This window comes from Oryx dammah, unplaced genomic scaffold (genome assembly GCF_014754425.2).
Source record: "Oryx dammah isolate SB20612 unplaced genomic scaffold, SCBI_Odam_1.1 HiC_scaffold_26, whole genome shotgun sequence".
Classification (NCBI taxonomy): domain Eukaryota; kingdom Metazoa; phylum Chordata; class Mammalia; order Artiodactyla; family Bovidae; genus Oryx; species Oryx dammah.
Window position 1 is genome coordinate 80743119 of NW_024070210.1, and position 21920 is coordinate 80765038.

The 21920-nt window shown below is 38.7% G+C and overlaps 1 protein-coding gene and 1 pseudogene across 1 annotated transcript in view; one reads left to right on the forward strand and one right to left on the reverse strand.

The window, feature by feature from the left end:
* Nucleotides 1-21920, reverse strand: part of REC114 (REC114 meiotic recombination protein) — a 112345-nt gene that overhangs the window by 87811 nt on the left and 2614 nt on the right. The gene's annotated exons all lie outside the window — the stretch shown is intronic.
* LOC120853500 lies at nt 1218-1522 on the forward strand (annotated as a pseudogene).

Genomic DNA, 21920 nt, shown 5'->3' on the forward strand with positions numbered 1-21920 from the left:
AACGTGCAATGAAAAGTAGGTTTTATATGACAACTGGCGATGACCAGCTCAGTGGTTGGACTAAGAAGTTCCAAAGTATTTCCCAAAGCCAAACTTGAACCAAAAAAGACTGGGGTCACTGTTTGGTGGTCTGCTGCCAGTCTGATCTACTACAGACTGAATTCTGAATCCTGGCGAAACCATAATATCTGAGAGGTATGCTCAGCAAATTGATGAGATACACTGAAAACTGCAGCGCCTGCAGCTGGCACTGGTCAACAGAATGGGTCCAAGTCTTCTCCACGACTATGCCCAATCACACCAATTCTTACCAATTCTGTTTTTTTTTTTGTATTTACTTATTTATCTGTCTACATATCTCCTTTAAAAGTAGATGGATATAAGGGGTTAAAAACAATATTTAATGAATCCAAAATAAAAGGAATATAAAAGGAAGAACAAGTGGGACAAAGACAAAGAAAATACCAAGACTACTTACACCTAACCCTCTCAATGACCACATAAAATGTAAATGGTTTAGACATGTCAATAAAAGACAATCTGAAAACAAGATGAGAAGACAGGGCACAACTATATATGAATATAAACATATAAAAAACAAAAAGGTGAGAAAAATACACACTGCTAACACTGTGGTGTTGGGGAAGGCTCTTGAGAGTCCCTTGGACTGCAAGGAGCTCCAACCAGTCCATCCTAAAGGAGATCAGTCCTGGGTGTTCATTGGAAGGACTGATGTTGAAGCTGAAACTCCAATACTTTGGCCACCTGATGCGAAGAGCTAATTCATCTGAAAAGACCCTGATGCTGGGAAAGACTGAGGGCAGGAGGAGAAGGGGACGACAGAGGATGAGATGGTTGGATGGCATCACCAACTCAATGGACATGAGTTTGGGTAGGCTCTGGGAGTTGGTAATGGACAGAGAGGCCTGGTGTGCTGCCATTCATGGGGTCAAGAGTCAGACACGACTGAGAGACTGAACTGAACTGAACTGAATACTAGTCAAAAGAAAGCTAGAATAGCTATATTAATTTCAGGCAAGACCATCAAAAGGTCTAAAAAAGATCATCTTATAATGATAAGGAGTCAATTAATCAAGAGACATAATTACCCTAAACATTTACATCACCAATAAGAACTTAAAAATACATGAAGCAGGCAAGGTTCTGCCTACCCAGGCCACTGCTGTGCAGAGACAGCAAGGGACGCCACCATCATCATGTCTGACCAGAAGGCAAAATCTTCAATTGAGGACTTGGGGGATAAGAAGAGAGGAGAACATATTAAACTCAAAGTTACTAGATAGGATAGCAGTGAGATTCACTTCAAAGTGAAAAATGATGACATATCTCAAGAAACTCAAAGAAGCAACTGTCAAAGACAGGGAATTCACACGAATTCAACCGGGTTTTGTTTGAAGGCCAGAGCACTGATGATAGTCATACTCCAAAAGACCTGGGATTGAAAGGAGAAGATGTGATTGAAGTTTATCAGGAACAAACAAGGGGTCATTCAATGGTTTAGATATTCTTTTTTTCTTTTCCCTTAATCCTTTTTTATTTTTTAAAATAGTGCTTCTATAATGTGGTGTTTAAACCAGAATTGAAAACTGGCACCCCCTCTCTGTAAGGTATCTAGTGATTTGAATTCTAGTGTCTATTATTTGTTATTGCTTGTCTTCATTGTGCTGATTTGGTGATCAAACCTCATACATGCATGCTCAGCCATGTCTAACTACTCTTTGCAACTCCGTGGACTGTAGCCCCCCAGGCTCCCCTGTCTGTGGAGTTTTCCAGGCAAGAATACTGGAATGGCTTGCCATTTCCTACTTCAGGGGATATTCCCGACCCAAGGACAGAACCAGCATCTCCTGCACTGGCAGGCAGATTCTTTACCACTGCACCACCTGGGAAGCCCAATCAAATCTCAGCCCCCCTTCATACTGCACTCTCCTTTTTAAAAACTATATGTGGCACAGAGAGGCCACCTTTCCCAGAATTGTGGATTTGCAGGCTTGTGATACATAAGATCAACTATTTCAAGTGTTATATAATGACTTTCCAATCAATCCTGTGGCATGTGACTGCTTCACTCCCAGTCTACGACTTTCAGTGGGAGACGGAAGTCTTTCAGAAAACTGAACTGTGGAAAAATGACCTTTCTTTAACTTGAACCTACTTTTAACATCTGAGAAAGAAAGAAAGTGAAGTTGCTCAGTCGTGTCCGACTCTTTGTGACCCCATGGACTATAGCCTACCAGGCTCCTCCGTCCATGGAATTTTCCAGGCAAGAATGTGGGTTGCCATTTCCTTCTCCAGGGTAACATCTGAGGGTCTGGACCAAAAGAAGCGGAATACCAGGTTGGCATCAAGATGACAGAGGTGGTGAGAATAATGACTAACTCCAAAGATGGCTTCACTAAAAGAAAGCATTTTAAGATGAAAGAAAAATCTTGTCAAAAGATCTCAGAAAAGTTCTAATTTTCATTAGCAGTTGAAGTTATTCATGCAGAAGTATATATAACAGAACACTTTATTTATACTTTTTGGCCTGGGATACATAGGTTTTAAATGGACATCATCTGTACCAGCTTCATTAAAATAAACAAAATATTTGTAAAAAACCATAAAAATACATGAAGCAATAATTGATAGAACTGTAAGGAAAAGTAAACAAATCCACAAGTACAGTCAGATTTCAACACCCACTCTCAATAACTGACAAGTACACAGAAAGTTAGCAAGCATATAGTAGACTTAAACAGCACTACCAACCAACACGACCGGGCATTTACACAAAACTCCACTCAACAGCAATGGGCTTCCCTGGTAGCTCGGCTGGTAAAGAATCCACCTGCAATGCAGGAGACCTGGTTCAACTCCTGGGTCGGGAAGATCCCATGGAGAAGGGATAGGCTACCCACTCCAGTATTCTTGTACTTCTTCGGTGGCTCAAATGGTAAAGAATCTGCCTGCAACGTGGGAGACCTGGGTTTGATTCCTGGGTTGGGAAGATCCCCTGGAAGAGGGCATGGCAACCCACTCCAATATTCTTACCTGGAGAATCTCCACGGACAGAGGAGCCTGTCGGGCTACAGTCCATGGGGTTACAAAGAGTCAGGCACGAAAGTAACTAAGCACAGCAAGGCACCGCTCAATATCAGCAAAATATATATTCTTCTCAAGTGTACACAGAGCATTTACAACATAGACCAAACTCTGGGCCATAAAACAAGTCTTAGTAAATTTTAAAGCATGTTCTCTGAGCACAAATTAAGTTAGAAATCAGAAACAGAAAGATCTCTGAAAAGGTTCCCAAATATTTTGGAACTAGACAATGTACTTCTAAATACTATAAAGTTGGACTATAAAGAAAGCTGAGCACTGAACAATTATGCTTTTGAACTGTGGTGTTGGTGAAGACTCTTGAGAATCTCTTGGACTGCAAGGAGATCCAACCAGTCCATTCTAAAGGAAATCAGTCCTGGATATTCACTGGAAGCACTGATGCTGAAGCTGAAACTCCAATACTTTGGCCACCTGATGTGAAGAACTGACTCACTGGAAAAGACCCTGATACTGGGAAAGATTGAAGGCAGGAGGAGAAGGGGACAAGAGAGGATGAGATGGTTGGATGGCATCACTGACTCAATGGACATGAGTTAGAGTAAGCTCTGGGAGTTGGTGATGGACACGAAAGCCTGGCATGCTGCAGTCCATGGGGTCGCAAAGAGTGGGACACCGCTGAGTGACTGAACTGAACTTCTAAATAACCCATGGGTAAATAAGAAATTAAGAAAGAAATTAGGAATTATTTTGAACTGAATGTAATTCACCATGTTAATAAACTAAAAAAGAAAAATCACAGGATCACTGCTCAATAAATGAACGCATATACAAAAGACATTTGACAATATTCAGTATCCATTCCCGAGTTAAAAAAAAAAAAAATCAGCAAACCAGGAATAGAAGGAACTTCCTCAAGTTGATGAAGGGCATTTATGAAAAAACTATAGTTAGCATCATGATTAACAGTGAAAGACTAAAAGCTTTCTCTCTAAGATAAGGGACAAGAATATCACCACTTCTATTTGACACTGTATTGGAAGTTCTAACCACTGAAATTAGGCAAGAAAAAGAAATAAAAAGCACTCAGACTAGAAAGAAAGATGAAAAACTGTCTTAACTATCTTAATTCACAGATAACAAGATCATTTATATAGAAAATCCAATTTACTTCCCTAGAACTAACAAATGAATTTTAGAACAACTACAGAATACAAAATCAATAAATGAAAACTAAATATATACAAACTAGTAAAGCACAACTGGAATCTGGGATTTTAAAAACATCAAAATTTACAACAGCATGAAAAATATGAACTAGTTAGGTATTAACATAAATATGACAAAAAGAATAAAAGATCTACAAGCTGAAAACTGACAGAAATTTAATATACAGTAAATATATGGAGAGAGACACTTTGTTCACAGGTAGGAAATTTTAATATCATTAAATGCTGCAAATGCTGACATAGGCAGAATAATAATCCCCACCAAAGCTTCCTGACATTATCCCTGGAATCTCTAAATATCTTATCTTACATGGCAAAGGGGACTTTGCAGATGTGATTAAGTTAAGGATCTAGAGACAAGAAAGTATTCTGGATTTTCCAGACGGGCCCAGTGGAATCCTAACAGTCCCTATAAGGGAAAGAAGGAGGCAGAAGAGTTGAGAGTCAAAGAAGGAAACGTGATTGCTGGCTTTGAAGGTGGAAGGGTAGTAGAAGGCAAGGAACTCAGGTAGCCTCTAGAAGCTGGAACAGGGAAGAAACAGTCTCCCCTAAAGCCTCCGGAAGAAATGGAGCCCTGCTGACACCCTAATTTTAGCCTTTTAAGACCTGTTTTAGACTTCTGACCTCCAGAACTGTAAGCAAAGTGTAAACAAACAAAGTTTGGGGTTTTTTTTAAGTCACTAAGTCTGTGGCAATTTGTTACAGCAATAATAAAATCTTAAATTCTTTTGAAGAAATTAACAAGCTGATTCTAGAATTCATGTGGAAACTCAAGGGTCCAAAAAAGAGGCCGTAAACCAAGTGTTTAGGTCAGTCAGTTAACAAGTACCTACTATGTATTGCTCTCTAAGAGTTTGGGAAAGAAAGAAAAAAAAAAACATAGAAAGGAATATCCTTGACCGCTTCATTGATTCATCTGCTCATTCAATAAATATTTACTGAGCACCTAACTGACGCTCAGAAGCATTTTTTTAGATGGGCTACATCACTGAACAAAACATGAGCTGCCCTCCTGGATCTAATGCAGGATGACGTGCAGACAAGGTACATACAATAGGAAACAGTAAGTGTAATCAGTGGCATAGTAAGAGTGGGAGGGTGAGAGCTGTCAACCCCGGTGCAGGCAGCAAGCAATGCTTTGTTGAGCATCTATAAACAAGAGTGGAACTCACTAAAAAGCAGCTGCTCTTTATTACCGCCCAATGCTAGCAAGTCTAATCAGTGTCACTGATGAAATACCCCTCCCTGAAAAAAATCTTTTGTCGATCTAAGTTCTAAACAACTGCTGAGTTTAAACAATACATTACCTAAGATTCAAATTTTCAGATTTTTATTATTTATTCTTTAATAAACTTTGTTTCCTACATAGACATTCATCTGGAAAACTCCCAGTTATCAAGTTGGCACACATATATGCAGACTTAACCACATATATCTGCTTCAAGAGAAGCTCACAAGGCTTTGATATACTTCAAGCTTGCTGCAAAGTTCTTGTCTCAAAGCCTTTCTCAGGATGCACTTCATTTCAACCCTGTGGTACAACATTCTTCTACATTTAAATCATAGATTCAAAATAAACAATGACAGCACAGGGATTATAAAGACTAGGAAACAAAACCTGAGTTACTAGAAAGCTGTCATTTCATGGAACCTTCTCTTTGGCATTTATATTTGTGTTTAAAATTTTAAAACAACCAAAGTGCAAGCAACAAGGTAGAATGTTTTTGTTTGGCAAGTGCAAATTTTAGTTCACACTCAAAATATTTTACTAAATTTGAATAATGCTTTTAATATTAAAATATTATTCTTTAAAAACTGTTAAATGTTTCCAAACTAAATAACAAAAAGAGAATAAAACATATCAGCAATTTTATCATTAGTTGCCTAAATTGTACCCGTGGAGATTTTCAGTTTTACTTTTTAAAATCACTTCTCAAATAAATTAATTACATAAAATATCAGCCTCTAACCAAAGAAGCAAAGTTCAAACATTTAGCTGTTCAATAGATATAAGAACAACTGGCTGAGCATTTGTGCTTTCTTTTCCTGCCTTATACTATAGTGTGCATTTCCTTTTCCTTAGTTATCTTACTGCCATGCTTATGAAAATGAATCTCAATCAAAGAATTTTTGCTGTTTGCATAATAAATAATTTTATTTGTGAAATTTTTGTGAAAATAATTTCATCATTTAGGAGAGGAAAGTGTTAAAAATTATCCATTTTGGGCTTCAGATGTTCTAGACACACCACTGAACATAAATAAATAAGTAAATTATCTGGTATATAAGAAAGTGCTAGGCACTAAAGAACAAACAAAGCAGGGTAAGAGGTGGGGGGGTTTTAAAGACAGGGCATGGATGTTACTATATAAATAGGGTAGTCAATGTGGGCATCACTGAGGTGAGGCTTGAGCAAAAAGATTTGAAGATTTCTGGTGATTCCGCAGTTACTGTTTTTCATACATTTTGCAATATTTCATCTAAAAGATATTTATACAGTATGTTGAGCTTGAAACGGAGAAGGCAATGGCACCCCACTCCAGTACTCTTGCCTAGAATATCCCATGGACGAAGGAGCTGGGTAGGCTGCCGTCCATGGGGTCGCTAAGTCGGACACGACTGAGCGACTTCCCTTTCACTTTTCACTTTCATGCATTGGAGAAGGAAATGGCAACCCACTCCAGTGTTCTTGCCTGGAGAATCCCAGGGACGGGGGAGCCTGGTGGGCTTCCGTCTATGGGGTCACACAGAGTCGGACACGACTGAAGCGACTTAGCAGCAGCAGCAGCAGAGCTTGAAAATGTCTAATCTAAGACTTCTAAGAGGTTCAAGAAAAAATATAATTTGATTGCATTCCTGCAGTCTTCCCTTCCCAAACCCAACCCAAACACCAATTACCTTTCCTTGCTGCTGCTGCTGCTGCTAAGTTGCTTCAGTCGTGTCCGACTCTGTGTGACCCCATAGATGGCAGCCCACTAGGCTCCTCTGTCCCTGGGATTCTCCAGGCAAGAATACTGGAGTGGATTGCCATTTCCTTCTCCAATGCATGAAAGTGAAAAGTGAAAGTGAAGTCGCTTAGTCATGACCAACTCTTAGCGACCCCATGGACGGCAGCCTACCAGGCTCCTCTGTCCATGGGATTTTCCAGGCAAGAGTTATTACAATAAGCATCCAAGTGGGCTAGAAAAGTGGGCTGAGTCTCAGAATCCAGATGAAAAGAGCTGGTGTGTTTTCCCCCTTGTTGAGAGTGGAGACCCAAGCCTAAGCAAGTAGCCAGAGGGCAAAGGCAGGAATGCCCCAGTTCTTGGGAGAGAGTTTAACCAATAGAAATTGGTCGATTACGCCAGAAGATTAGCCTGTGTATTCTGAAATTCCAAATGCTCTCCCAGCCTCTAAGGAGTCATAGTGGAGCTGGGCAACTTACTCAGCTGAGTTCTTTGTACTCCTCTGCAGAAGATCTAGAAGGTGAGACTCATGCACTTTCCAACATTTAACATGTAAGGTATATTGGGCTTGAGCCCCAAAGGTAAGAAAAGGCATAAGTTAAGGAAAATAACAACATATCAAATAGACTAAAGAGACAAAGAACAAACAGAAAACACAGAACATGTGGCTCCTAGCAGTAAAAAAGAAAAAAAAAAAAACTGCAGCAGGAGATCAACAACAACTTGAGCCAAAAAATAATAATTATTATAAATAACATTTAATGAGTCTTGGAGCTAGAAACATGCTTTACAAATAAAATATAAAAATTCAGTAGCTTAACTGAAGAATGGATGGACACTGGTGAGACCAAATTAATGGTCTGAACGATCAAGTAGGAGAAATATTCAGAAACACAGAGCGTAACTACAAAGAGGAAGAAATCACATGTACAAGATAATGTGGAACAAAGACTCAGCCACAGGAGAACAAACCTTAAAAACAGGAGCTAAAATGGAAGAAGAGAAACAGACGGAGTAAAGGCAATGATTAAACAAATAGCAGAACAATTACCTACTTCTGTTTCATTGACTATGCTACAGCCTTTGACTGTGTGGATCACAACAAACTGTGGAAAATTCTTAAAGAGATGGGAATACCAGAGCAGCTGACCTGCCTCCTGAGAAATGTGTATGCAGGTCAAGAAGCAACAGAACTGGACATGGAACAACAGACTGGTTCCAAATTGGGAAAGCAGTACATCAGGGCTGTATACTGTCACCCCGCTTATTTAAATTATATGCAGAGTACATCATGAGAAACACTGGGCTGGAAGAAACACAAGCTGAAAACAAGATTGCAGGGAGAAATATCAATAACCAGAGATACAAAGATGACACCACCCTTATGGTAGAAAGCGAAGAGGAACTAAGCAGCCTCTTGATAAAAGTGAAAGAGGAGAGTGAAAAAGCTGGCTTAAAACTCAACATTGAGAAAACGAAGATCACGGCATCCAGTTCCATCACTTCATAGCAAACAGATGGGGAAACAATGGAAACAGTGACAGACTATTTTCTTGGGCTCCAAAATCACTGCAGATGGTGACTGCAGCCATGAAATTAAAAGACACTTGCTCCTTGAAGAAAAGCCGTGACCAACCTAGATAGCATATTAAAAAGCAGAGATATTACTTTGCAGACAAAGGTATTATAGTCAAAGCTATGGTTTTTCCAGTAGTCAGGTATGGATGTGACATTTGGCCCATAAAGAAGGCTGAATGCCCAAGCATTCATGCCTTTGAACTGTGGTGTTGAAGAAGACTCTTGAGAGTCCCTGACAGTAAGGAGATCAAACCAGTCAATCCTAAAGAAAATCAACCCTGAATATTCATTGGAAAGACTGATGCTGAAGCTCCAATACTCTGGCCACCTGATGTGAAGAGCCAATTGATTAGAAAAGACCCTGATGCTGGGAAAGATTGAAGGCAGGAGGAGAAGGGGACAACAGAGGACCAGATGGTTGGGTGGCCTCACTGACTTAATGGACATGAGTTTGAGCAAGCTCCAGGAGATGGTGAAGGACAGGGAAGCCTGGTGTGCTGCAGTCCCTGGGGTCGCAAAGAGTGGTCATGACTGAGAGACTGAACAACAAAAACAACGTTGTGCTGCAACAGCTGCAACTCCAGAGACATGGATAGGCGTTACACACTTCTAATAGGTAGTTACTTTCATGCACTGGAGAAGGAAATGGCAACCCACTCCAGTGTTCTTGCCTGGAAAATCCCAGGGACGGAGGAGCCTGGTGGGCTGCCGTTTATGGGGTCGCACAGAGTTGGACATGACTGAAGCGACTTAGCAGCAGCAGCACCAGGTAGTCTAGCCATAAAACCCCCAAAACAAAAAAAACTGAATCTGAATTTTATCAAGCCTCTGGACTCATTTATCAATTCACAAGAAATACAGAGAACTAAGGATCACATTAATTGTACTCCAGAGATGCAGTCACAAAATCATAAAGTCAGAAACTCTTCAGAACTCAGTTTCTTCAACAAATAAATTGCAAGGAAGGAAGAGAGGTAGATCAGGAAGACATAGGAAGAAACCTCAAAGATTAAAACAAATACTAATCAATCACTATGTATGGTCCTGTTTAAAAGAATTATTAAACTTATTAGACTATTAGAAATTTGAGCACTGACTATTTGATAATATCAAGGAACTTTTTTTTTTAGAGTAAAAAATGGTATTATGATTGTGGGGTTCTTAAAGTTTCTATCTTTTAGAGATATAAACTAAAATATTTGATGAAACGGTAAGATGGCTGAGATGTGCTTCAAAATAACATAATGGGGACTGCCCTGGTGGTCCAGTGGTTAAGACTCCATGCTCCCAGTACAGAGGGCCCAGGTTCCATCTCTGGTCAGGGAACTAGATCCCATATGCTGCAACCAACACCAGGCACAGTCAAATAAATAAGTAAATATTTAAAAAAATAACATGATGGACCTGGAAAGAATGTCAATGAAGCTAGATTGACCATGAGTTGGTAACTGTTGAAGCTGTTAATATGGATGTGTGAGTCTACTATACTCTTCTATCTACCTTTATTAAAGAAATTCAAGCATAATCAGAAGCTTTACCTAAGGATTTTTTGTTGATTAAGCAGAAGCAACGGTAAGAAAAGCATTCAGCTTACATGTAGTAGGGTACTACATGAAGTAACCTAACCCATCCGAGAAATTCCAAATATTATAATGCCTAATACAATCCAGGAATCTGAGAAAAAACTTACTTATTTATGGCTCTTGAGAAATATTTTTAATGGGTGATAATTTAGCATTTTGCTGCAATGTTCACATTAGCACAACAGAAAATTTTTTAAAAAGCTATTTTTAATGATAAAGTCGTCACAGAAAAAGATCATTTTAAGGTGTCAGAACATCACATTCATATCTTCTCTTTCTAGTGGCTTAAGATTTAGGACATCAAAACAGTATTATGGCACAGGAAAAAAAAAACAGACACATAAACCAATGGAACACAACAGAGAACCCAGAAATAAACCCATTTATATACAAATCAACTAATACTTGACAAGGGAGCCAAGAATACTCAATGGAGAAAAGACAAGTCTCTTCAATAAACGATACTGGGAAAATTGGATACTCACATGTAAAATAATGAAACTAGACCCCTATCTTACATCACTCACAAATTTAACAAATTTAACTCAAAATGAGTTAAAGACTTCAATGTAAGACCTGATACCATAAAACTTCTAGAAGAAAACAACGGGAAAAAGCTCCTTGACTCTGGTCCCAGCAATGATTTTTTTTTGGATATTAAAAAAAGCACAAGCAACAAAAGCAAAAATAAACAACTGAAACTACATCAAACCAACAAACTTCTGTACATCAAAAAATGACCAACAAAATGAAAAGACAAGCTCTGGATGAAAATATTTGCACACCACCTAACTTACATGGGGCTCATATTAAAAAATATACAAGGAGTTCATACCAATTAATAGCATAAAAGCAATTAATTCAATTTTAAAATGGGAAAAGGACCTGAAAAAACATTTTTCTAAAGAACTAGTTCAAGTCCAACAGATACAGGTGCTCAACATCACTAACCATCAGAGAAATAAAATCTAAAACACAATAAGATATCACCTCCTGTTTGTCAGAATGGCTATTAATATTATCAAAAAGACAAAGAGGTAACAAGTGCTGGTAGGATGTAGAGAAAGGGAACCCTTGTGCACTGCTGGTGGGAGTGTAAACTGGGACAGCCACCATGGAAAACGGTATTGAGCTTCCTAAAAAAAAAAAGTTAAAAGTAGAACTACCACGTGGTCTAGCAACTCTACTTCTGTGTGGAATACATCATAAGGAAACAAAATCACTATTTCAAAGAGGTATCTGTACCCCTAGGTTCACTGCAGCATTATTTAACTGTTTAAGTGTCCACCAACAGATGAATGAATTAAAAAAATATGGTGTGGATACACACATACACAGTAGACTACTACTGGGCCATTAAAAAAAAGGAAACAAATCCTGCCATTTGTGACAACATGAATGAACCCTGAGAGTATTATGCTAAGTGAAATAAGTCAGAGAAAGACAAATACTGGATGATATCACAGTGGAATTAAAAAAGAAAAAAAAACAAATTCACAACAACAGGACAAACTGGTGAAAAATAGAGGGTAGTGAGCAACATGGGTAGGGGTGGTCAAAAGGTACAAACTTCCAGTTATATGATAAATAAGTTCTGGAAAAAAAAAAGTTCTGGAGATGTAAAACATCATGACTGCAGCTAGCAATACTGTATTGTATATTTGAAAATTGCTGACAGATTTTTTTTTAAATTTATTTATTTATTCTTACTTTTTATTTTTTATTTGTATTTTTTTAAATATAGATTTTAAAAGTTCTCATCACAAGGGAAAAACATGTCACTATGTGAGGTGATGGAGGTTAACTAAATTTACTGTGGCAATCATTTCACAATATATACATATATCAAATCATTATTTTGTACATCTTAAGTTTATACACTGTTAATGTCAGTTATATGGCAATAAAACTGGGAAAAGAAAGATTTACATCAACCTGACCTCTGGCTATGCAGTATTTTGCCATCAACACAGTAGTACACACTGAGATACAGAGCGTGCCTATCACAAGCAGGCTTTTCAGGCACAACTTATATTAATATATTGGTGAAATGATCAGAGAGTCTTCTATTTTAAATTCATGTATTTCTGCAAGAATGTACTATAGGACTAATCTAAAACTAGCAGAAAGATTAAAAGAAATATATGAAAATATAGAAAAGTACTTCAAATGTACTTAAATTATATTTACATGAAAGGCTACACTGGCCCAAACTGTTGATTTATGCACCATAAAGTATAGAAATGTGTGAAGTTGTTAAGCAGACTATTAGCTGCCTCCTTACTCACTCTTGGTAGCTAAAGAGCCTCATAAATTATTTCAACAAACTTGTAGGGTATGTTATGCTAATTAAAGTGGTCCTGCTACACACCCATTACCAAACTGTAAAATTCAGTATTTTGGTTTTGATGTTTCACAGAAATGCAAAGTGTTAACAATAACAAAAACACACACAATTATTAAGAGCATAACACCCAAACCAAAAAAATATATCTGGGGAATTTGTTTTTTCTTTAGAGTCTAAAAACATGATCTCATGCATTAGAGCAAGAAATGTGATTCCCCTTCTTTTTACCACATATATCCAATAAAATTAATGACTGTAAAATTTTCAAGTGCTTTTAAACCTAGCTATTGAAGTTCACTTGTTCACCTTGATTACTAGCTGTAAGTGGAATATATTTACTCAAATACCTACCTTCCAACAGAGGAATAAGATCTTTATGTCCTGATTACTACTCAAGGACCCTCTGGTTATTGATCTTTCTATAAAACAGTTATAGGACATTTCTCCAATACATTTAGAAATCCTTGAAAATCTCCCAAACTAATAAATACTATAAAAATCATCAATTATACTAGAAAGTAGGGTTTCCCAGGAGGCGCTAGTGGTAAAGAACCTGCCTACCAAAGCCGGACACATAAGAGACGCAGGTTCCATCCCTGGGTCGGGAAGATCCTCTGGAGGAGGGAATGGCAATCCATTCTGGTGTTCTTGCCTGGAGAATCCCACAGACAGGTGGGCTATGGTCCATAGGGCTGCAAAGAGCTGGATACGACCGAAGCAACTTTGGCAGCAGCATACCAGAAAGCAGCACCTTCCGCTGGCACAACTATCCTAGGTCTCTGCACCTGCCTCGCTATCTTCATAGTCATTATCTTCTATTTATTCACTAACAAGGTTCATTCACAGCTACAACAGTTCCAATATCCAAACTGTTTTTCTAAATCTGAGGTAAAGAAACACTTTATTTCTCAGATGCCATATTGTCATTTTTAGGTGAAAAGCACCCTGTATTCCAAATAAGCAGGTACTTGAGCTTAACTGGCTAGATCTTCCAATGCAGTGAAGTCACTCAGTTGTGTCCGACTCTTTGCGACCCCATGGACTGTAGCCTACCAGGCTCCTCTGTCCATGGGATTTTCCAGGCAATAGTCCTGGAGTGGATTGCCATTTCCTTCTCCAGGGGATCTTCCCAACCCAGGGATCGAACCCAGGTCTCCCGCATTTGTAGACAGACGCTTTACCATCTGAGCCACCAGGGAAGTCAGATCTTCCAATGGTGATGCTTTAATCATCTCTAAACAGAGCCCTGAACGGTATCCGGCACATAGCAGGCAGGGAACAAATCCTAAACATAAGTGAATTTTTATTTTCTCGGACCTCATTTTAAACTATAACTTCTGAGACTTCTTCAACCACTAAACTGAAAAAATATTCTTCAAAATATTTGCCTAGATAAATTCTACCTTAAATGTTTGCGAACAAGCCATAGCCTCTATGAAAACTATGTCTGTTACACAATCAAATTAACTTTTTGTTTTTTAAGGAGAACAGAGTTGGAAATATGTATTTATAATCTGGTACTTTGGAACAAGTGATGATTTTGTCAAAAGAAAAAAAAAATGTTAGAACATCTGTTAGAAGATCCTTCCACAAAAGCCTAAGCAATCTACAATGTATACTGTATGTGACATACAATTCAATTAAACAACCACAATTATAAAAATTATTTCTGTATCAGTCAGATGTAGGCTAGATTGTGCTGTAGAAATTAACAACTCCCCAAAGAAAAGGTTTTATTTCTCACTCACACTACCCATGCATCCTTCTCCTACCTGTCTTCCCGCCCTACCTCACACTACCTATCATTCTCACTAGAGGACTTACCCTGACAGGGCAGCCAATACTTGCCATGCTGTAGCAAAGAGAAAGAAGATGATGAACCATCCACTGGCTCTTAAAGCTCCTGCACATTCCATAGGCACCTTCTGCTCATCTGCTCACCTTTCACTGGTCAAAACCAGTCACATGACACACAACTTCCAAGAGACCAGGGATATGCAGTCTTAGTATAATCTGGTGAACAACACTAATGACTACTACTTTTAAAAAAGGCACTATCTGGAATAGAAAGATTTAGGATCAAATCCTTGTTTTGCAACTTTCAAGTACACTTACTTCCTCATCTATAAAATACAAACAGTAATAACTACCTCATAGGGTCATCAGAAGCTTAAATGATATAATGCAAAATCAGATACTTATCAGAATACCTGACCTTGATTCCTTGATTCAATAAAGATTTGGGAGGTGTCTGCCAATCACCTTTATAGGTACTGACATACAGTAATTATGTACTAAATAAGTTTTTTTTGCTTGTTGCTGTTGTTATTAGAAATGCTTTTTGAGTTCCAACCAGGAATAAGTTGTCATTTCTTAGCTGAGACTTCCAGTTGCTTTCCAATAACCATTTTCTTTCATATATGCTAAGAGAGCCCCTGATTTTCAGACGGACACATGATATCATGGAATTCAGACTACATATGCCAGCTGTTCATATAGTTAAGACAACCATAGGTCTAAGTTCTGGCTATAGCAGAAAGTGTCATGCAGCAACTAACCAGAAACTTCCTTACGGTACAGCAGGTATGAACCCTTTGTCTACTTCCTCATCCCTTCCTCCACCAGGCCATACAGAATATCAGTTCTATTGTGGACTATGAGACCACAGCCATGCATAGCAGAGAACAAAATAGAAGGATTCTCATTTCCTGACACTGTGGAGTATCATACCAGCCCTGTGCTGTTATGTAAATAATAAACTTTCATTTTATTTAATCCGTTGTTATTTTGCATTTTCTGTTATTCACAGCCAATCTTAATACTAATAAAAACAACATAATCTGTCAACTTTTTAAAAAAGCAACCTACATCAAAGAATAATAATTCTTGATGACCCCTCTGCATCTTCATAAAAGGAGGTACCACTGGAGGAAGCAGCAGTGTACAGCAGAATGGCTTAAAGACAAGAGTTCTAGAAGCAGTTCTTCCACTCCTTGGTAAACCTTTGGCAAGCTATTTAGCCTAGCCCAGCTCAGCTTCTTGTGTATTAAAGGGTAATAAGACTTAAACAGAGATCTTAAATGTGAGAACTGGTGGGAAGAGGTTTATGAAATTAACACATAAATTATAAATCATTGAACAATATCAGTATTACTTTATCAACTGTTCCCTCTCCCTCAGCTTTCCTTCAGAAGCGGGGCCTGAAGACAGACTGCAGTACCTAAGAATCACTTAGAGAGCCATCCTCAGAGACTTTGATTTTAGGCCTAGCGCAGGAACGATGAATCTGCATCTTCAGCCAGCGCCTCAAGGGACTGGTGAAAACAGTCTGCCCACTGCGCCCTGAGAAACACCACTTCAGTGACCAGACCCTACGTGCAATCCTGTACTCAAGTGCCCCAGTATTTGAAGACTGTGATGCAACACAAGGATAGTTCCACAGCTTCTCTAGTGACCAAGTAAATGACAAGTACCCAGTAGATAATTCAGTAATTTTTGTTGAATTGATGAACTGAATTGGAAAATGACAAAATGGGGCTGAATCAAATGGCCCACTATGGACGTGCACTTCTGGTCAAACTATTGTATATAACAGGGACCATCTGCCTTCCTGCCTGAAACAACTACAAAGCTGCACAAGGAAACAACGGTTTTTAAGACACTGGATACCAAGTAATAAAGGACACGATTCCTGAGAAATAACAGAAAAAAGGAAGTGGGTCTTATCATTGACCTAGAATACTTCTTGGAGAAAGTTTCCAGGCCAAACTACAAGAAGGAGCACAGGCAGAGCCTTGCTAGCTGTCCCTAAGTGGAGGGGACGGAGTCTCAAGTCCAGGAAGGCCAGGGTGAGTTTGCAAGCTGGGATTTGGAGAGTAGAGCGCCACACCAAGAGAGACCCCTCCTCAAATCTTCAGCATATACACATGTGGGAGCAAATGCCCAGAGCCTGGGCAAAGAACCACCTGAAAGGAGTTCAGGAACAATTCTGAGTGCTCACACAGAGCAGGGAATAGGGTCTGTTCTTATCAGCCAGAGAGAGAAATCTCACAATGTAAGGACACTGGGTAGAGCATGTATGTTGAAGAGTTGAAGGGGAAAAAAAAACGATCTCCAGATCAAATGCTGCTCTGGTCACACCTGACAAAGCTCAAAAGCAAGACTTGAAAGGATCACACTGCTTCCAAATAACTTATCCTAGCAAAAAGCTCAAGAGTATTTATAGGAATCCAAAAATATCCTGCACCTAATAGGACAAAATTCACATCAGGCATCCAATCGAAAATTACCAGGTAGGCAAAGAAGAACTACTACTTCACTATTTTCAAAAATAATTTTCTTGGGGTTTTACTGAATCTTAAACTTTCCTTAAAAAAAAAAAGCTACAATCATTTATCATTTTTCACCCTGTGTGTTAATCTCAAAATTCCTCATCTATATTACTGAACTGCTAGTTCCCATATGAAATATTAACAGTTCTAAGACAAACAGCATAGTGGTTAAAGGGACAAGTTTTAGAGGCATGAAAACCAGGGTGTGAATTCTCTCTGAAGTTCTCTGTGTTCCTGGGAAGTCACTGAACCTCTCTGAGTTTTAGTTCCCTTATCTATAAAATGGTACAATAACATTTGCTTCATAGGACTGCTGTAAGAAATACACCAAAATAAACAATAAATAGTAGCTATCACATCATAGTAGAAATATCTTCTTGGGTAGATCAGTCGGTAAAGAATCTGCCTGCAATGCAGGAGACCACCAGCAATGTAGGAGATCCAGGTTCGATCCTGGGTCTGGAAGATACCCTGGAAAAGGAAATAGCAACCCACTCCAGTATTCTTGCCTAAAAAATTCCACGGACAGAGGAACCAGGCATGCTACAGTCCATGGGGTCACAAGAGTCAGGTGCAACTGAGCAACTAAATCATCACATCATAATTATCACACTATCTTAAGAAAAGTAAGCTACCACACAGTCAAATATTTACTGAGCACCTATCATATGCTAGGTAATATGTAGGCACATGAAATACAAAGAAACAAAGGATGCTGTTAAGAGGACCCAAAGTATATCTCATGTTGAATCTGCATTTAAAAGTTCATTTTAAGTACAAACTTCATTTTCTATTTCTTGTTAACTTCTAAGTAGGGCAATTATTTTAAGTTCCTTCTATAAAAACTAAAGGATTTTTTCCCCCTTTTGAAAGGAAAAAAGACGGTGTCAACCAATTAGGGCATGTCTGAGAAATCCTTGGAGTGTGGAAAATGTGGTATAACTTTAATTTAAAAGCAACTTGCAATTAACATCACCTTTCAAAATTATTCTCAAATTAGTAGACTAAATTACATTCAACCATAAAATACATAAAACAGACCAATCTGTTATTATTTATGATAATTCTTTCAGAAAGGCTGGGCTAACAGATGTAAGGAATTAAAATCAAGTTCAAGATGTATTTAATTTGCTCATTCCACTTAAATGACAGATGGTTTAAATATTAACCCTATTAATAAAATATTTGCATATTCATTATTAATCTTATTGCCTTACCTCATAACCCCACAAATTCATTTTTATTAATTTTACTATAGGGTTGCCATTTTATTCAGGGTCTTCTAAACTCCTACTCTGCAAAGTATGGTCCTTGAACCAATAGCCCGTATCACCTGGAAGTTTGTTAGAACTACAGAATTTCACTGCCCACAACAGACCTACTAAGTCAGGATTTACAAAATGATGGATATGCACACTGACATCTGAGTAGCACAGTCCTAAACTGTTGATTTTTTAAATATTGACTTATTTAACTGGACTGGGTCTTAGTTGTAGGATGCAGAATCTTCGATCTTTGGCATGGAACTCTTAGTTGCGGCATGTGAGAGCTAGTTCTCTGACCATGGGTTGAACCTGGGCCCCCTGCATTGGGAGCCGGGAGACTTAGCCACTGGTCCACCAAGTAAGTCTCTAAAGTGTTGATTTTTTTTCACACTTTTTTCGCAGTATTACAAAAAGTTTATTTGTGCTCTTGCACTGTCGGTGGGAATGTAAATTGATACAGCCACTGTGGAAGACAGTATAGAGATTCCTTAAAAAACTAGGAATAAAACCACCATGCTGCTAAGTCACTTCAGTCATGTCTGACTCTGTGCGACCCCATAGACGGCAGCCCACCAGGCTACTCTGTCCCTGGGATTCTCCAGGCAAGAACACTGGAGTGGGTTGCCATTTCCTTCTCCAATGCATGAAAGTGAAAAGTGAAAGTGAAGTCGCTCAGTCGTGTCTGACCGTCAGCGATCCCATGGACTGCAGCCTACCAGGCTCCTCCGTCCATGAGATTTTCCAGGCAAGAGTACTGGAGTGGGTTGCCATGGCCTTCTCCATAAATCCACCATATGACCCAGCAATCCCACTCCTAGGCATATACCCTGAGGAAACCAGGATTGAAAAAGACACATGTATCCCATTGTTCACTGCAGCACTGTTTACAATAGCTAGAACATGGAAGCAAGAAGAGGCCCATCAACAGATGAATGGATAAAGAAGTTGTGGTACATATTCACAATAGACTACTACTCAGCCATAAAAAGGAACGCATTTGAGTCAGTTCTGATGAGGTGGATGAACCTAGAACCTATTAAACAGAGTGAAGTGAATCAGAAAGAGAAAGATAAATATCATATTCTAATGCACATATACGGAATCTAGAAAAATGGTACTGAAGAATTTATTTACAGGGCAGCAATGGAGAAACAGACAGAGAATAGACTTATGGACATGGGGAGAGGGGAGGTGAGGGTGAGATATATGGAAAGAATAATGTGGAAACTTATATTACCGTATGAAAACAGATAGCCAACAGGAATTTGCTGTATGGCTCAGGAAAGTCAAACAGGGGTTCTGAATCAACCTAGAGGGGTGGAATGGGGAGGGAGGTTCAAAAGGGAGAGGATTCATGTTGAGGTTTGACAGAAAACAACAAAATTCTGTAAAGCAATTATCCTTCAATTTAAAAAAAAGTTTATTTGCTTCCAAACTGTGGTTAGCTTATCTACAGATAGTAACTTTTCATAAGAATAATTCAATTCAGACAAATAAATCAATATACATATACATTCCATAGTCTAAGATATCTCAGACTTAACCTTACCTCTCAACCATGACTCAAAGTCTTAGAAGTACTAAACTTGTTGTACTATTCATTTTTTTCTCTTAATCAACATTTTTGCCTTAGCACTGTGCCCATTGTGATGAAAGTCTTCTTTGTCATTAAACAACTATATAGAACAGTAGCAGGAAATCAGATTCTCCCCACAATTTTAGGAAAAAATGAAAAAACTCAAAATAGATTCAACCAAGGTTGAACTTAAAAAGTCCCCTAGAGAAAAAAAGACCAGAATGATTCTATTCTCCAAAATAATATATTTTTATGTTTTACCTAACACACATTTTTTTTTCTTACTGCAGGTACCACATTTTTAAAATAAGAAATTCACATGGGACTTAGTGCAGTACTTTAGATGCCTCATCTTTTATCATTACTATTGCACAATAGGCACAGAACACATAAAATAGAACAAATCTTGTTTTCTCTTTCGTTTTTCCCTCCCAAAATGACAGACCTAGGCTGAAACTGATCACAGCAGGTAGGATGGTTCGGCACAGATTCAAAGGAAAGTACAAATGTTCAGTTTTCAAAAGCACTGCAAAAGCAAACCTCATCTCTTGTCACTGTACCTGTGGCTTTATGCCAAACATTTGAAAACTGTTGAAAAGTGCTGCTCCTTATAAGCAATTATAAAGAGCCTTGCAAAGAAGAGGAAAGAAATGTAATAACTCCTTAAAATGGTCTAATGTCCCTGACCTCCAGGTTGCAAGATAGGAGTCTAATAGTTACCCAGTTGCATCTGAGGCTGTGCACCCAACAAAGATGCTTGAGGAGAAAGAATTATAAGGGTGTGAAGAGATGGTATTAAGGAACCTGTTGGGCAATTTCAACAATTAATTATGTCCTCAAATGTTTCCATTCTTTCAAGATCCTATTATAGATTAGTGATTCTTTGACCTAACATTATTCATTCAATTTTGCATTTGCAAGCTATACTACAACTTCCCCTTCATGGATCACAGCTTTGTTATGGAAAAGTGGCTTCCATAACTCAATGAAGATATGAGCCATGCCCTGCAGGACCACCCAAGACAAACAGGTCATAATGAGTTCTAACAAAACATGGTCCACTGGAGGAGGAAAAGGCAACCCATTCCAGTATTCTTGCCTGGAGAACCCCATAGACAGTATTAAAGGCAAAAAGATACGCTGGAAGAAAAGACCCTGATGCTGGGAAAGACCCTGATGCTGGGAAAAACCCTGATGAAGGCAAAAGGAAAAGGGTGGTGGTGGGGGGCAGAGGATGAGATGGTTAGATAGCATCACCGACTCACTGACATGAATCTGAGCAAACTCCGGGAGAAGGTGGAGGACAAAGGAGCCTGGAGTGCTACAGTCCATGGGGTTGTGAACAGTCAGACATGACTTAGTGACTGAATAACAACTACTACAATTTCTCAGGATATGCTCTACAGAATACAACTAAGTATTTAATGCCTTTTTTAATGGTCTTAGCTCTAATAGTCTAGAAATTGGTGAACAATTAATTATGCCCCATCTCTACTCACATTTACAGCCAAATCTCTCAGAAGAATTGTCCACACAAATTGGTCACACTTTCTCACTTACCAGTTACTCTTCAGGCCACCCTATCTGGCTTCCACCCCCTTCATTCTACTGAAACTTCTCTTGGTAAAAACCATTAAGGATCTTCATGTTGCTAAATCCAATGGACATACCTTAGTCATCATTATTCTTCACTCTGCAGCATCATTCAACAAAGTTAATTGTTCTCTCCCTCTTGTAATAATCTTTTGTAGCTTTGATGGATCTGCCTTTTCCTGGTATCTCCCAACTCTCTGACCCTTGGCAATCTGCTTTAGGGACTCGGTTCCCTCTACTTGTCCTGTTATACCTACCTTGAAGCTTGGTCCTGAAATCTTGTATCATCTCTTAACTATAAATGTCACCTTCATGTTGATGACACATTTACATCTCCAGCCCAGATGTTTTTCCATTCAACATCTCCACTTGGATGCTGCACAAATGCATTTAAACCCAATACATCTGAA